This window comes from Talpa occidentalis, unplaced genomic scaffold (assembly GCF_014898055.3).
Source record: "Talpa occidentalis isolate TD23 unplaced genomic scaffold, MPIMG_talOcc4v2.1 talOcc4.5, whole genome shotgun sequence".
Classification (NCBI taxonomy): Eukaryota; Metazoa; Chordata; class Mammalia; order Eulipotyphla; family Talpidae; genus Talpa; species Talpa occidentalis.
Window position 1 is genome coordinate 49,802,345 of NW_023604861.1, and position 18,450 is coordinate 49,820,794.

The 18,450-nt window shown below is 38.0% G+C and overlaps 1 protein-coding gene across 1 annotated transcript in view; it reads left to right on the plus strand.

Annotated features, from left to right (window-relative positions):
- Positions 1-18,450, plus strand: part of FRY (FRY microtubule binding protein) — a 386,045-nt gene that overhangs the window by 62,041 nt on the left and 305,554 nt on the right. The window contains exon 2 of the mRNA XM_054701594.1: positions 10,181-10,353. The gene's annotated coding sequence lies outside the window, so the exon portion shown is untranslated. The remainder of the gene's footprint in view (positions 1-10,180; positions 10,354-18,450) is intronic.

The window sequence follows — 18,450 nt, forward strand, 5'->3', positions numbered from 1 at the left end:
TTTTAGGAAGTCACAAAAGTGAGAGGTAATAGGTAGTTTTAAGTAAATGTTCTTCATTTGGCCTCTAAACTATTGCATTTTACCCCTAGCAAATGGCACACAGATAACCCTTTTGAACGTGTGCGCAGACAGCACGCTCTGCTGCATTCGTGAAATTCAACACAAACACTGAATCATTTGCTGGCATAAATTATACTTACTGCTTGTTTGCTTATATTCATTTTCCTACTTAAATTGTTTCTACTTAAATGGTTCTTTAAAACGCGTATGTTGGAAATTTCATTCCCCAACCCTCCACACTTTTTTTTCTTAGCAAAGGTATGTAACTTGGCTTTTCCTTACTGTAACCAGACAGCTGACTAGGTAGTATTATTTTCCTTTGCTCTTTAAATTATGAGTCTTGCCACTTAGGGAAACTGCCCATATGTTTTATTTCCACTTTCCTCTGCTGGACTTAAATTTCTGATACATAAAAAAGCTCAGTAAATATGTGTTGCATTGCATGCCATGAGATTGTAGCCACTGTCAACTTTGGTGAGTATTTGGATTGCCCCTCCATGCACCTAATATGTGTTCAGAGACACATGCTTTCAGATGAAATGATTTTCATAGAGAGACACAATTGTCTGTGGTAGAGAGCTGAGTCACGCTTCCACAGGCAGTCACCAGCCCCTTCCTCTACACTCCTTACCCTTCTTCGCATCCGCATCTTCTCTTGGGATGGGGCTGTTGCCATTATCCAAACCTATAGTGTATCATTTAGAATCTAGAAACAAATTTAAGTGAATTGCACTAGAATTCTATTCCCTTCTTCCATTTTGTTTGTGTAGGTTTAATAAAAAGACTTTGTTATTTTTTGCATTTGGTCAATTGGAAACTTAACCAACTTAATAGAGTCATATTTGAGATTATCGTGAGTCCAAAAAATCAACCATACAAGGTTGAATCAAGTATTCAGGCCTTTTTCTTAAGTCTTTTACCTAAATACTTCAGTTTGTCTTGAACTCATATTATTTTTCTAGCTTCCTTTTTTTCTGCTGAAGTCAACTAGTTAGGGACTTGTGTGTGTGTGTGTGTGTGTGTGTGTGTGTGTGTAATAATGTATGAAAATAAAACTTCAACAGCCCCAAATTACTTTTAGAAGTTGCAAGGACACAGAAGACACAATTCTCCTGGAATTCACCTTTGCTCCCTGTTGTTAGCCCCAGAAACATGACCTTCAATAGGAATGCTCATGCCTGGGGCAAGGCACAGGTGGCCCCAACAAGTCAGGCGACTGTGCCTCCAGTTTCAGAGCCTAGCAAACAATTACTGAGCACTTACTGCATACCAGCCATTGTGCTAGGCACTGGGGAAACAGATACAAGTAAGAAATGAGTTATATTCCAGCAAGAGAGACTAATACATAAGCAGGTTATAAACCATTGCAGGAAAAGCAGAGGTAGATCATGTACAAAGTGCAGTTAGAACGCAGAGAGACAAGTAACTCAGCTGGAGAAGCCAGAAATGGTTTCTAATGGAATCTGGGGCTTTGGGGGCTAAGGGATAAGCCTTTGGGTGCAGAGAGTGAGCAAAGGGAATTAAGGGGTAAGGAGAGAGTAAGGATGGGACTTCAGGAGGGGGTGGCAACATGAACTCAGGCACTACCTGAGAAATGCCTGGGAGTGGGGAGTATTGGGGGCACTAACTACATGCAGTTGTGTGTTGCCTAACAGACGAGTGCTATGAAGAAATGAGTGTGAATGAAGCAAATTGGCTCTAGATTGTGGAGGTAATAATGCTTGTCACCAGCATATAGCAATGGAATGGTTATTGCCTTTTTGCCTGTAAGCAACAAAGAGCTTTTTGCCTTTTCAAGGAGCCACTTATCACAAGTATATACTGCAGGAGCAGAGCACTAGAAGATGCTATTGCAGAATCTAGGCTAGAGTTAATGGAGAACTGCATTAGGACAAGAGTCACAGGAATACAGAAAGTGATGAATTCAAGAAGGTAAAATTGGCAGCAGTTGGTCCACAATAAGGTGGTGTAGTGGTGGTGAAAATAGGGTTGCACAGTGACTTCCAAATTAGAAATTTAAGTGATCCAGAAAGTAAAGGAGTGGTAGCAGTGTAGTTATAATGATCTCAGTTTTGAATATGTTAGGTTTGGTGCGATCCTGAAAATCTAGATGGAAATACCCATCAAGTAGTTGGAAATGAGCTCAAATTTGAGGATCTGAGGTAGCAATATGAGCTGAGGTATACACACACACACACACACACACACACACACACACCCCTTCATATATATAAATATATGAAGAACTCACAGCCCATATTTAAGAATGAGAACACAGGGATTAAGTTTAATCCCTCAATTACCAGTACCTGTTTAAAAATCCTAATTTATTTAATATAAATGTACAAATACACACACACACACATATATATATATGCACCCATGCACTCAAACAATATGGCTTTAATGTGTGTTTACCCATCCTTTCTTTTTCCCCATAGTAAGTATAAAACTAGAAAGTACTGCTTATTTCTAGATCTAAGCATTCACTAAAGTCATTTTGATGTTTTGATATGGAAATTAAAGTATGGGGGGGGTTTGCCTGAGAAAATGTATGTATCTGAATAGTGTGATATATATTACTTTCCAAAATGTAAACAATACAGGGAACTCATATTAAGTGATTTAAATAATTTAATTTCTCCTGGATTAATAATTTTATACCTCTCCTGGAATGGCAGAAGAATAAACATTTGTAACAGTATATATTTTATTTTATTTCAACTTTCAATTACATTTAGAATTCCAAGCTAGGTTCTCCAGAATGCTAGAATTTTCCAAAATTACTAAATATTTCAGCATTATAAACTCCTTATGAATTAGCTCTCAGTTTACAAAAGGGCAATTGGAAAAATCACAGTTAAATACTGAACTTAAAGATCAAAAATAAGAAAAATCAAAGTCTGACAAAAATACAGATAAAAGCTCAAACTGGAATAGTGGTATGTCTTAAGAATTTCAGAAAAATTATTGTAGAAAAGTGGAAAGCCACAAAAGTTTTTATTAAATTACTAGTCAAAATTCTGACTCTGTTAAAGACCAAAATGAAACCACAAGCAATCATGAATGGAAAAAACCCTAATTTCCCTAATAGGATAGTATTTCATAACGGAGATGTGATAGTTGATCCTTTGTGAAGAAACTTGTTCAACAACAAGAAAAATACAGATTTGTATGTAACAGAACAATTACTAATTTAGTGGGAACATTGTTGACTTTCAGCTATTTTCTATCTACTTGGAGCAAAACCTGTAGAAAAATACAAATTATACTTTGAAATTACTTGCCCCTTTCCAACAGTTAATGTGTGCCAGACTAATAAAAATTGGTTTCTTTAGTTGCCTGTATAAATTATAATTATAAAGGTAATTCACTTGGTTTGTACTGGAGTTTCAGCCTTATTTAAATTCTTTGAAATTATTTTAGCACAGGTAAAAGTAGTTAATTTTGCATTGATTATGTAGCATTGAGATCTATTTTACTTGCAATGTGCAGGAATTTAAGGCTCATCGTAAAGCTTGTTATGGTTTCTACTGTGGCCTGACACAGTGTCCAAAGGGGACATTAGCAGAATAGCTTTCATTAAATAGCAAGCATGTCCCAGACTTTGTTTTGCACAACATTAGCACTGAAGGATACTAATAGTTGTTAGATAGAGAAAAAAAGGGCGGGCAGGGCAAGAGTGTTCTTTCTGTGTTCAACTGGATTTGGGAAATGCTAATTAAACACAGTTAATGCAGCACTGGTTCTTTACTGTAAGATTCAAGAACCTTCAACATGGTCCCCTGCGGTGAATCTCCAAGACAGGACAATTATATTCATAAATGCATGGTATTCATATCAAGGTAAAACTAGTTGTAGGCTGGTCAGGACATCAGAGGTATTCTGTCTAATTCTTGTCAGCATTGTTAAGAGGCAAATGGGCTAGCTGGAGGTAATTTGCTAAGATACTAAGGGTTCAAGATGCCACATCAAAGGTGGAATGCTAGAGGCACTGAGACTGTAAGTGATCACACCTATTAGGATTCTAATCAGTAGGTCAAGAAAGAGATACTGAATACTACCACTGAGCAGTGACAGCAGAGATGACAGAGATGAAAAGATATTTTAGGGGTAAACGTGGCATCATTTGGGCAGAAAGATCTCAAGGTTTATAGCTTGAGTCACTGAGTAAATGGAGGTGCCCTTAGAGTGAAATCAGAAATTTAAGAACCACAAGTGTGGAGCTGAGGTTTTACCAGGAAATTACTTGGCACATAGTTGAATATACAGTTCTAAAATACTGTGGAGAAATTTGGGGTGGGGCTTGAATTTAGACATCATCAGAGCACAGGTGACTGTTGCAATCATAGTCGAGAATGACCAATAAATGTTTCTAATGCTGTTACTGCCTCACTTGCAGCAGTCACTTGCCACCTTTTAACAACCTCACATATCTGAGGTTACATTCTCTAGCATTTGCCAAAAATTTCAAAGCTTCAATTCTTTTATGAATGCAAATTTCAGTTCAGCCTCTTAAACAGAAAAATAAGGACTATCCATCCTTCCTCTCATAAAATATAAGGGTATGTCAGAGGGTAGCAGGAAGAGGAAGATTTGTTTGTTTATGCTGTGCCCTCTCACCAGAGAGCTCCACAACAGCCCCAGAAAAATTGTGCCCTTAAGCCCTACTTTATTTTGAGAAAAGACCAGGTACTTACACTGTTTTTTGGCTGAGACTTTCAAAATCAAACAAGGAGGAATGCAAGTGTAAATGAAGTTGATTTCAATCCAGCAAGAACTGGTTATAAAGCTTTTTTAAAAAATGGTACCGTCTGCCTGACATTAAGAATTTGTATAAGACTCTGCTTCAGCAAATCCCTATATCAGGGATTCTGAAATAAAGATGATTCACAAGAATGGTTACTTGCTGAAGCCAGATTTTTTAAGTAGCTTTTTACATTTTCTTTAGAATTACCAAATTGTTTGAAAAGGTTGGAATCAGTTTTTTAATACAGATTTTTTGAAAGTAGGTGTTTTCTATGTGTCTACTTTGTGGAAGTATTTTAAAAATACATAAAATGTCAACTTGTGGTTTTTCCTTCACTACCATATTTTCTAGGATTACCTGATCTTGTTTTTCCAGTGTCTATACTTTGCATATTGCTAAGTACACTTTCCCAGTGTAGGTATGGGACTGCTGTTCTTGCCATTTTATGGATTTTTGGTACTATCAAACCTTAGTGCCTTTACAGAGTTCTCATCCAACTTGTGACATTGTTCCTTCTCCTCCAAAATCTCTTCCCTTCCCATCCCCCTCTTCACTAACAAGATTTGACCAAATAGCTTTTTTGTGACACCTTTGCACAGATTTGTCGCACTGTGTTACAATAACTAAATTGCTGTAGGTCTGCTTCCTTCCTAGATGAAGAGGTTCTGGAGAGCAGAGACCTTGAACTTAGATACATAGTAAATACTCAGTAAGTGAGCTTCCCAAAGAGGAGCAAGAGAAGAAGTAGACGTTTAAAGAGAGCCTGAAGAATCAGAGCAAAGGGACTGGAGACATAGTGGGGGAAATGTTTGCAATGAAAGCAATGGAGCAGAGAACTCTAAGAGGGGAAAGGCTGGTCATTAGTGTTAATTACCATGAAGACCAATGAGATAAGTTCTGAAAATCTTAATTGCATCTGTAGGAACTGAGAAAAGAGTTCCCCAGCCATAATCACTCCCTAGATAATAATGTAGGCCAACATCAAGGAAATATATGTTGGTGTTAAGAGGTAGCTGGTGACTTCTTGGAAAGATGCATCAGTGGAAATGCTTGACTTGTAATATCATCTTATGACATTCTATACAACTTTATTCCTAGTAGCAAACCTGCTAGATAATGGGCCCCTTCAGTTTAAAAATTGAATAGTTAAAAAATAAGAATACTTGCAAGATACTCAGTTTAGCAGTGTCAGATAAGATTTGGAAGCTGATTTGTTGAATTCTAATAGGTTAAATTCTTCCTGTTGGATCATTTCTTGGCAGATGATAATAAGAAAGATAGTTGTAAAATTTTAGTTTCAACTTGTAACTTTCTCACAAAAAGTCAAATAATTCTGTGTTATTTATAAACCACCAAAATTCACAAGGTGTCATGCATGCAAAGCAAAGAAATGCCCTTCTATAGAATATTTGAATATCCTAAAATAAGGAAAATAAAGCCTTATTACCAAGAAGACTATAAAATGTTCCTGAGATGATACCATCATTAATAAGAAGTACACAACTTCTTGAAGGATAAGACATTGTAATAGTTTAAAGCATTAATATATTGGATTTTAGGAGAATGGACATCTTTAAGACATAACTTCTGTTAAAAGCATAAGAATAAAAAAAATCCCATTACATATTTTAAGTTAATTAATTATATAAATTTTGAGATTTCTCTTCGCTCAGAACCAATATCATCATTTTTTTGGCTCCCTGTAAAAAAGATAGAATTCCGTTTTTTAGCTGTTACTGTAAAGAGGGAAAATGGACTTGACATTGTAATCTATGAATATTCTCATTTTAATCAAACCAAGCTAAATTTTCTGTGGTTTATTACCATCCTTGTTGTCAACCAATTTAAATATTTTGAAAGGAAAGTTTACTTTTCCCACATTCACAAATGTAATACTATTTTTAAGTAAGTATCCTTTGTTTACATTGCCCTAAAATTTTAATAATAGCATACTCAAGTTTTTCACACTTTTTTCTTTAAGGCACTATGTTACATGAGCTTGATTCATATCTGTTTAGCCTCTCTATGAGGGAAGGAGTTGGTAAAGAATTAACCTGACATATCAGGAACTTTCATGCCCTCTCATAGATCATTTAATTTTTAGAGGATCAAGGGACTGGGGGTATCCCACAGTGGGTAGGGAATTTTTTTTTCTAATTATAATTTAAATCTCAGGAAAATATAATACTTTTATCTAACATGAATTCTAATATGAAAAGCCTACACCTAGATATTTCATTATTAAAATAAAAGCCTGATTTCTGCTTTTTTTCACTTTCATTCCATGGACTTAAAGACTTACTGTCAACTCAGTTACATGGAGCAGGCCTAGTTAGGTCAACTGAATCATTCAATCTTACAGTTGATGCAGTGGAAATATACTTAAAATCAAGAATTGCTTGAGGAAAATAAAGACTTTTTTTATTTATTTGAGATTTCACTTAAATGTAATTATTCAGTATGGTATTAATCATGAGCTTTGGAGCCAGGTAAAACTTGCATTCAAATCTTCTGTTCCCCAGCTGCTAAGACATTTGTCTCAGAGTGTCAGTTCTTAGCTATAGAGCAGAGTGATTAGGAGGAACCAGTGAAATAATCAATGTCAAAAGCTTAGTACAGAATCTGGCCTTATTAATCATGCAATAACTGAAAACTATTATTACAGTACATTCCAGATGCATAGGTCTTTAACTCAGTGCTTCCGGCGTCTTAAAAGACAAAGGCAAAGTTATCAATGCACACTGTGCAGCTGGACCTCTGGCACACTGTGTGTGCTAGTAACTCCTTCCCCCAGAGACTTTCATCACATAGATGTGTATTCTCATTTAGCCCCATGAGCATACTATAAATGAAAAAAAAAGTCACTAAAAGCTCGAACTTCTGTTTGTCTACTACTGTGTGTCTCCCTGTTAGCATCTAATTTGGGGGGCATTAGGACTCTACCTTGCTATGTATTTGAAACTTAAATGCTGTTCTTTGGGATTAGAGAAATGCATTTTTCCAGCAATTAAATTATTATCTTAAGCTTTTAAAAATGCTTTATTTTTGCTTTTTTATGAGAAAAAAATATTTTCATTTTTTATAGTTAAGGAAGATTTAAACAGTCTTAGAGGCTTATAAAACTTTTGTACAAGCTACTATTGAATTTAATGCAAATTAAACTTCTGTATAGTCAACTGTACGGTAATACTAAGTCCTGGAGGGAAATGGTGTTTCCCAGAATTGGGAAAATAATTTAGCATGTAAATATGATTGCTAAGTTATAGTTATAATGGCAACTCTAATTTGGACATAATTATTAAAAATGTTCATTTTTTTTCTTTAGAAAATTTTGTCTGAAGACAAATTTGTTACTGAAAGGGTATAAGAAGAATAGAGAGTGAAACTTCTATTATTGTAGTGTGTCATTAATTAAGCAAAGGACTCAGCTCGTAAATCATAAAACCTATGTACTATCTGAGAGACCAGATTTTTTTTTTAATTTTTAAAGCTTTTTTTTTTTAGATTTATTTATTTATTTATACAAGCACTGGGTACAGTCAGAAGCGTGGGAGGGTGAGAGGATTCACCAGAGCCAGAGCGGGGAGCAGAGCAGGCAGAAGGACTGAAGTACACTGCTGAGGGGAGCAGTGGGCGGCAGGAGATGTCTGCATGCCATGTGGACCCTTGCCGGCTGCCGGGGAACGAACCGGCGCTGCAGAGGCTGTGGACAGCTTTGCAACCCAGCGCTAAACCGCTGCACCACCAGGGGAGGCCCAAGACCAGATTTTTTTTTTCTTTTTTTTTCTTAAAGATTTATTTTTATTTATTTATACAAGAACTGGGTACAGTCAGAAGCACAGGAGGGTGAGAGAATTCACCAGAGCCGGAGCAGGGAGCAGAGCAGGCAGAAGGACTGAAGTACACTGCTGAGGGGAGCAGCGGGCGGCAGGGGAGGTCTGCGGGCCATGTGGGACCCTCCTCTGGTGGCCGGGGAGCAGCTGGGGATCGAACTGGCATTGCAGAGGCTGTGGGCAGCTTCGCAACCCAGCACTCAACCTCTGTGCCACCAGGGAGGCCCCCAAGACCAGATTTTTTGAAAGAATCTAAATCTTTTATATTGGTATAGATGTACTGACCCAGACACAGAGAAGAGCAAAGGAGATCTTACCTTCTTTATCTTTTGACTCACATAGCAACCAGACAGGACACAATAGAGGTGAGAGAAAGAGAGAGAGAGAGGAGAGAGAGAAAGGGGGGGAGAGAGGGAAAGAGAGAGAGAAACAAGGGGAGAGACAAAGCCCTGGGGCATGGCTGAGGATGAAAGAATTATGATTTCTGCACATTCAATTAAAGAAAAGAGTGCAGAACATTTACATAAGTAGGGCAGGGGGAAGAGAACAAAGAACACAAAAAATGTAAAATCTGGAAGAGAAAGAAAGAAAATATGTGACAGGTCAAGCAGGATTCTAATAAATGCTGATTTTTCTCTGACCATCAAACCAGTTGACTCTTTCAGTTAATAACAAGGCAGAATCCCTGAAAGGATATTATTTTCCATTTGTTGAGTAGAGGCCATCATCACTTCTATGGTCACAGCTTGTTTGCAAGACCTCTGACTTCTCTGCCAGACAGCTGAATTTTAGGGAAGCCATCTGCCAGGTAGAGCGCAGGATGGAAGGGGTGGGGCGGTCCAGAGCTGGGTTCCCGGCACTGCTGCTTGACACACACCCACAGTGGGTTCCTTCCTGATCATCATCAACCATCTCTCATCTCCTCTTCTAGCCAATTTCCAGTTGGCTGCCTGCCAGATAAGGAATTTAATAAAGACGGATGTTTGTTCTGTGTATGTAGTTTGAAACCAAAAGGTAGGAGAGAATGTGAAAATGTTTCCCCAAAACTTTTTAAAATTTCTAAGTTTGAGAAATAAGAAAAATTAGACTAGCAATTTGCATCGGCATTTATTCTGAAATAGTAGGTGGTGTCTGCTTTATGGCATGGTGCCAATGAAACAGGAATTTCACACAGCGACCTACCAACCACTTTTATTACCGTCTACAAGGACTTGGGCCCATGTGCCACATCTGTTCAGATTCTCAGTCTCCTGCACCTAGTGACTTTTTTTTTTTTTTTTTTTTTTTTTGGATTTCTCCTACCCTGTGCTACTAACTGTTGAAAGGAGGGGCTAACTAGTAATCCTACACCTGCTTCTGTCCATGCCTATCAACTTGCTAAGCTTCCCAAACAAGTGTGGGGAAAAGCATGAGAACATCTGAATCTGGGGCGGAGACGCAGTGGTGCCTGCCTCTGGGTTTGGCTTTTCTGATTTTTGTTAAGATTCTCTAATGACTATCCAATGATGGCAGTTGATGACAGCAATTTATATTCCAGAACGAAGAACAAACTAAATTCATCTCAAAATGATTACAAATCATCGCGACGGAGTAGCCTGCCACCTGAACTTCTCATAGGAAATGACATTCGAGGAAGACTTCAAAGAAACATTAAAAATTTGGAACCCATTCATCTGAGGCGCCCGAAAAAGAGACCATCCATATTTCCAGGTAGGAAGCATTTAAATTTATGCTCACCAGTTAGAAAGAAAGAAAGAAAAACAAGGACTGTTTTTCTTTGTCACAATCAGATATGTTATATTTAAAATTACCTTGGGACGTGTTTGAGTTTAAAGTAGCCAAATAACATGTTTGAATGTAAATATTAGGGTGATCCTTCCATCTGAAAGCACCTCCAGTCTTTTTTTAATTTTCTTTATTTACTGTAACATTTTTAACAGGTCTGTAAATAGGCAGCTCTTTTATTACTTGTCAGGAACAGCAAGACCATGCTTTGCTTGCAGTCCTGAAGAATTCCATGCTACATTTCATTTGCTTATGAATTTTCTTTATTTTGCAAGATTATTTGATTGTTGAGTGAAGCTGATATCTGCGGGCACCAGAAGTTAACACTATTAAGTACTCGAATGCATGCTTTGAATTCCTGCCTTGCATCAGAGCCTAAAATCATTCGTAGTAAAAGACTCAATTGAACAATGTGGATGATGAAATGTTTTAGAGCACAGAAGACCTGGGGATTTCTACTTTGATAAAGGGACTCTGGTTTCTGCTTTAGCTGTTTATATTGGCTATTACAGATGTGTAGACAAAGTACGATGCCTGTGACAGTGAACCCCAACTGGGGGATCATTGGAGAGTATGAAGTATCTAGTCAACTTGATTTTACTGTTATCTGCGTTGAAATTTCTTGGAAATACTGAAAGTGACCTTTTTGTTGGTATTATTGTTCTATTAGCATCTTAAGGTCCATCTTTAGGGCTGAGGACTAAATCTATGATAATAGACAGCAAAAAATAATTTAATCAAATTTTACTTCATAAAAATGATACTGACTCACTACCAACCAGAGTCTGTATACTGATCTAGTAAATAGACAAAAGATGAAGTTTAGAAAAAAGAGATTTGGAAATATGAGGACTCAAGGCCACAAGTTGAAAATTATTTCTTTAGGAAGCTGTAATTTTAGTGAATTTCTTCTTGATCTTGCCCTGATGTCAGTCTTTTATGAGAAATAAAGCCACATGCAGCCTTGATGGAATAGGGTTGTGTGAGTGTGTTGCAGGGAGAGGATGTGAAAAATGATGCTGGAGGAAAATTCAAGTGTCTACAGTGCCTAAAAAACACAGACACTTTCTGACCACGTCCTCTGATACGAAGTACTGAGGAACCCAGGATAGCCTTGTTTTCCTCACACCGCAGCACATGAAACTTGGTCTCTTGAATTGGTTCACTAGCTCTTCTTCAAGACCTTCCCCCAGACTTAATCTTCCCCTGCAGCATTTTCTTCTCTGCCTTTATTCTTCAGTTAACACAGCTGGATCTATGTATCTTATGATTCATGCTGCTTTTCCCTACCACCACCAGCAGACCCCACCCCCATAGTTCACAGCTTCTTTTTCTAAATAACCAGATCCCAGAACATAGCTGTCCCGGCTGTGGTTCCTATTTTTTTTTTTAATTTAGATTTTATTTTTATATTCCCCATACAATTACAACCCCCTTATTTTGACCCCAATCCCTCCTTTCCCCACCCCCCATCCCCCATAGAGTGTCTCTGGTACACAGTTGTTTGTTTATGTTAATATTTTCTTTCTTATAGTTATTCTTTTTCCTGGTCCCTTATTTAAATTTTCTAGATTCCTGCTATGAGTGAGACCATCCGGTATTTTTCTTTTTCTTTCTGGCTTATTTCGCTGAGCATGATCCCTTCCAGCTCCATCCATGTTGCTGCAAATTGCATGTGTTTATCTTTTTTGAATGCTGAGTAATATTCCATGGTGTATATGTACCACATCTTCTTGATCCAGTCATCTATTTTTGGGCATTTGGGTTGTTTCCAAAGCTTAGCTATTGTAAACAGTGCTGCTATAAACATAGGTGTGCAGGTGCTCTTTGGAATTGATGTTTCTGTTATTTATTTATATAAGAACTGGGGTACAGGCCAGATGCGCGGGAGGGTGAGAGGATCCACCAGAGACAGAGTGGGGAACAGAATAGGCAGACTGAAATACACTGCTGAGGGGAGCAGCGTGCTTGACAGGAGAGTTCTGCTGCGCCATGTGGGATTCTCGCCGGCTGGCCAGGATCACCAGCCAGGATCGAACCCACACTGCGGAGGCTGTGGACAGCTCCACAGTGCAGCGCTCAACTGCCTGTGCCACCAGGGAGTCCCTGTGGTTCCCTTTTTGCCTTCTCTTTCTATCAGGTCATCTAGCTATGGACTGTCAGCTACAGCCACAAAGTTTCAAGCCAACTTCTCTCTTTGGTTGGACTTTTGATTAAGTTGAGGGGATGGAGTTGTGAAAAGAGAATTGAATGTAGGAGAGCTGAACTGTAGTCTAGACTGTATCCCTAAATGACTGTGAATGTTCTCTAAGCCATCTCATTGACCTCTGTGGCCTTCAAGAACATTATTTGTCTCTGCCTATCTTTGCCCCCAACATCCTCCTTAAAGAAAGTAATAACGGAAGGCCTCTTCCCATCCTCCCAACCTCTCTGCTACTCTCACGTGATGAGTTAGAGAGTTACCTGCCCAAAACTTGTGCAATACTGGCTACTTGATTCCGAATTACATTTCTATTAAACCACAACTCCATTGCCATGTGTGACTTAGAAATGCCACTGGGCTGCAAATCCTACCACAGCTCCTACCATCATCTGAAAACAGAAGTATACATAGACTGTGCTGCTATATAGCTGCCTGTAAAGAACGGAAATGCATGGAAGCTGAAGGTCAGAAAAATAAAGGTGCATCTCAATATTAATAAATGACAAATCTAGGTCTCACACCTAGGTGTTTTGACTTCAACATTGAATCTATTTCCAGTCTATTATACTGTGCTCGTTTGTCAGCTGTTATCGTTTGTCTTAGGAGATTCAAGGCTTGAGGATATGTCACTATTAGAATATGCATTCACGGTGACACTCATATTTACAAAGACAACTCCATCTTTCACCTCAAGTGGTCGTGTGCTGAATGATGGACCAGTTGGCTGATCAGTTCATTCATTCATGAAATTATCATTTAGTTCTTGCATTGTGTTAGGAATATACTCAAGAACCTGGCCACATGTTACCTTTCTTTTCTTATTGCAATTTCTTTTCTAAGGACCACCTTATCCTGTAGATATTTATCTACCAAAATACAAATCTGTTTCATTCCCTTGCTTAAAATTCTTGTGTGGTTACCACTGTTCTTAGGATAAAATCCAAACTCCTTAATGTGAAGTACAAAAAGATTGTGAAATCCAGTCATTACTTCCTTCCCCATCCTTGTCTTTTAACTTTCTTTACTCCTGTATTACAACAAATAGCAAACTTCAGATCATGGTCACCAAACTTGCTTGCTAGAATAGGTGCTGTGTTCCCTACCTACAGAATTTCACCTAATTCCTACTTGGACTCAAGTGTCAGTTTGACATCTGTTTTCGCCCATCCCCCATCATGTCTGGCTTGGGTCCATTCTGTGCTCTTCTCATAACACCTGGACTTATCCCTATCACAGCACTTATCATACTGTATTGTAATTATCTGTTTACTTGTCTGTATCTCCCACCCAGTGAGTCAGGGACCGTATCAGTCTTGTTCACCATTGTACTTCTAGTTTCTATCACAATGTCTGACACATAGTATGCATGCAATAAATAAATATTGATTCAGTTGACTATTCACACCATTCTCCCTCACCTGCTAACACACACACACCTGCATTCTTGTTATGCCCTTTCTATCATCCTGCACCTAGGCTTCAAGACCCAAGTCATCTAACTTCTGCAATCATCATCTTCTTCTTATCTCTTTGAGTTCCTTTTGCCCACCACCTCCTTGGCCTTAGTGCTTCATAAAACTATTTAAAAAGATTCCTCCTGGGCCTCCCTGGTGGCGCAAGGTGTTAAGACACAATCTATGAAGCTATCCACAGCCACTGCAGCACCAGTTCAATCCCCGGCGGGGAAGCTGCCCTCATGGCGCAGGAGACCTCTCCTGACTTGCCCGCTGCTCCCCTCAGCAGTGTATTTATATTTCAGTAGATCTACCTGTTCTGTTCCCCATTCTGTCTCTAGTGAATCCTCTCACCCCCACCCACAACTCTGGCCTGTACCCCAGTTCTTGTGTGTATAAATAAATAAATCTTTAAAAAAATAAAGAGTCTTGCAGTCCTTCTTGGGATTGTGTATAATAGTCGTAGGTCGTAAGTGAGTTCAGTGATCACTTTGCACTTTGTGGCAACTGGTAAGTTCTTATTTGTATAGCAACTTTTTGAAAACAGGGACTGCAGCTTACATGTTCTTTAATGACCCAATTGCCTATGTCTGAGAATTGCATGTAAGAGGATTTCAGTCAACACTTGGCGGTCAGTTAACTAAATTGCTACGAAGCTGTGTCAATTCTTAGGGTCTGTCTGATTAAACTCAGAAAAGAATTAGTTAGCAGATAGATATCATCAAAGAGGAAGGTCTTTATGCTGATAATCATTATTGTAAGAACTCCTGGTGGAGTGAAATGCAGGTATCCTGTCTCTGTGTGTAATTCATTCTTTGAAGAATGTGTTAGGATTCCACTATATACCTGGAATTATTCTAGACCTTGGGAAGAGAACAGAAAGTAAGACAATTTCTGATGTAGGCTAATGAGAAAGAATTTTCCTAGCAGGGTTTCCTGAACAAAGGAATGAAGGAGCAACATACTCACAGCAGTGTATCTTTTAAAAGATAATGAATATATTAAAAATCATATTTATAAAAAAAATTCAGAAACTAACCACTTTTCTTCCATTACAAAAACTGCAACAGTAGGATGCTAGTTTGAATTGCTGTGTCTCAAGTCTCACCAGGTTCCTAGCAAGCAGCCATTCTGGTTCCTACTCCCGAAAGAACCATAGCTCGTAGCAGCAGGCTCAACTCACTTAAAGAGAGCAAAGGGAAGAGAGAGAAAGATCTGACTTGGTGTGGTCCTAACACATACCACACCCTTAGGCTTGCTGGATCAAAAATGAGCATTTCACCCCACACCTGGAAGAAAGTGGTACTCAGGTGCCAGCTGTAATGGGTTATTCATTTAGCATTCTTAAGCAAACAAGCTGATGTGTTTAATCATCTACTTCTTAAAATATCTTACTGATTTTACAATCTCTGTTGTGAAAAACGAGGAGCCATCTGCTTGGAGGAAACAGGCAGTTCCACACGTACTTCCTTGTTGCTTAGTCAGAGGGCAAGTGTGATGATGACGACTGCTCATGGCCAGGAGGAGTAGGGATATCTGGCCAGTACTCATGTGGCAAATATGCCAGCATGTGGGCTAACATCAGTTCTCGTTTTGAATTCAATTCAGTTCCAAAGGCATTTTTTTTTCCAAGCCCACAATCTAAAAAATGTGAACAGATCAAACAGATTTTGGACATTGCTATAGTCAAACTGTGGTTGGGGGTCCTTGCTGCATGTAGGTTTTTTATTGGAAACAGGGTAGTAATAAGAACAATGGCAGCTGGGCAACAAGTTCGAAGGGCTCCCTGCTGAAGAGAATAACTACCAGGACTTCAGTGCTTTGCTGAAATCTCAGATGCCAGGCCTTCTGGCCAAACATCTGTGATTTCATATTGTTGAAACATTCATTGTATCCTTGGGGCTTGCAGTTTTCCTCTAAGTTTGCTGTGGCTGAACCAAGAATGAAGGCATACGCAGATTTCTACAGAATTTATGATTCCATGGAAGATTTTGAGGAGATGAGGAAGGCTGGTATCTAGAGTGCAAAGTGGTCTTGAAACATAAAGAATTTCTTTGGCTTGACTTCATGGAAGATTGCCCCTGACTTGTGTTCCTGAACTATGAAACATCAATATTTTGGCTAAGGAATAGTTTCTCATGATAAACAAACAATTAGATACTGTTGGGAAAAAAAAAAAAAAAGCAAAGGATGCAAGATGTGCCTGTCCTCCCTGAGGGTGTCCAGAAGGAATTGTGAGGATGGGCAGTTTGGGTCTGTTTGCCTCCTGAGAACCTGCTTATCACAGGCACAATGAGAGATGCTTTGTAATGAAGTGTGTCTCTTCAAGTACTATGTTCTCTGGGAGAATTCTGTCTTTCTGGAATCCAGATGAGTGGTGCATTTGTTGACATTTCAGCAGGGCCTTCAAGGGACACAGAAAACTTGGTCAGAGTTCCTTAGACATGCTGTGAAGACAGTGCTTTCTGGGGGTGTGTTTAGCTGTCGTGGGTTGGCTCAGTGGTGACAGGTCCTGTGTTTCATGTACTTGGTATTCCCCACAGCACCCACCACAGGGATTTGAATATAGCTAGTGCTTAAGAGGTGTTGCAAGATGAGGGAGAAGACGTGCAAGAATACATGTGCATGACCACTCCGTGGGCCACACCCCTGCCCATCTGGACGTCCTTTTACAGCCATTTACAGAGAAGACCCTGCTCAGGGGCCAAAGAAAGGGAGTCTAAAAGGCAAGAGTTTGCCTCATGAAAGGTTTTCAGCCAAAGCATTTCATAAAGTAAATATTTACTTCACAACTGGATTCTAGTTCTGTTCCCCCATTGTTCTGTGTAACCTGAGACAAGGTCAGTTGACCTCTCAGAACCTATTTCTTCATCTGTGGAATGGAAATGAAAATACCAGTTTTGTGGGGTTATGTTAAACTCAGATGAGAAAATACATGACTATGAAATGATAGACAAATGGAATTAACTATGTTCTCTTCTTTGGTGATATGGAAGATTTATTTTTTTCTAATTTGTATTTTTTCTCACAATGATTGCATGTGTACTAACATCATCATGGTTGGAAAGTTATCCAAAGTGAGAATCAAGCCCTTTTCTTATATAAATTTCATGTAGTAAGACTTTATCTAAAAGACCCACTGATTTTAAATTTCTCATACAAGGAGGATAACATGAAAACCCCGTAATAATCATTAAACTTTAGAGTATTATCATGTCAGGCCTCTGAATATTGTTCAGTATTATAAATAACACTATATTTTATCTTACAGTCTCGATATGTTTAATATTTTTGCCTAATTATGTCACTTAAAGCCTTGCTTTTGGTAATTCAATCCTCAAGCTTTTTTTTTTACACTACAATTTGAAATAGGAAAGTAATTGGTTTGCACTTAGGATTCTTAAAATAGCTCATATGTAAAATTAATAATGAATTCAGCATTTGAAATTAACCTATTTAAAATCTATTCAAAGCATTTTAAAATCAACATTTAACATTTTGATTTATGGCATTTCTTACTCAAACATATAAAATTGAGGTATCCTATTTACTAATTTATTTATTGGATAAGTTTATTCAGGGGAAAATGTTTTTGTTTTTGTCTTGTTTTCGAAAATGTTAAAGACATAGCCAAACATTTAATAAGGGTATCAGTGTAACCCAGTTACTTTTAAAGGAAATAAAATTATTAATAATCTAGTAATTACTATATGCATGATTTATAAGCTAAGGGAAATATCTTCTGTCTTCACACAGAGACTGATGATGAGTCCAGCATAAGCAGAAGGCGTAAGATTTACAGTTTGACCAGGCTTTTCTCCCTGTCCTAATAAAAATAAAAATACAGGGTTCTGAATCAAAATTTACTATACAAATATATTGAGAAGTGGCTTCATCAATTCTTTTCTAAAAGCAGTGCACTTTCATTTGTAATCTATAGCAAATGTATAGATTTACAGATTTGAGAGTTCCCACTAACTTTTTCTTCCTGCTCTTAAATAATGTTCTGAATACATATTCACATCTTGAATATGAAAAGATTGTTTATTTTTATATCCACATGATTATGTATTTCCTCAGTATACTTAAGTGGTGATTTTAAGCATTTTTATTTGGTTGCATAAATAGTATATGTTTTACAAATATTTAAGGGGGAAATGACCATCCACTTACTTAGTTATGTAAGAAATTAACATACACCAATATTAGGTTGCTTTAAATACTGTAAGACTATCTAAAGAATGCTTGCTTTCAAAATTTACTTAGAATACCTCTAGCTTTTCTTTACAATTTAGGAAAATACGGATTTCATTTACAAAATGAAGTTAAGAGAATATTTATTTTTACATAACATGCTTATAAAGA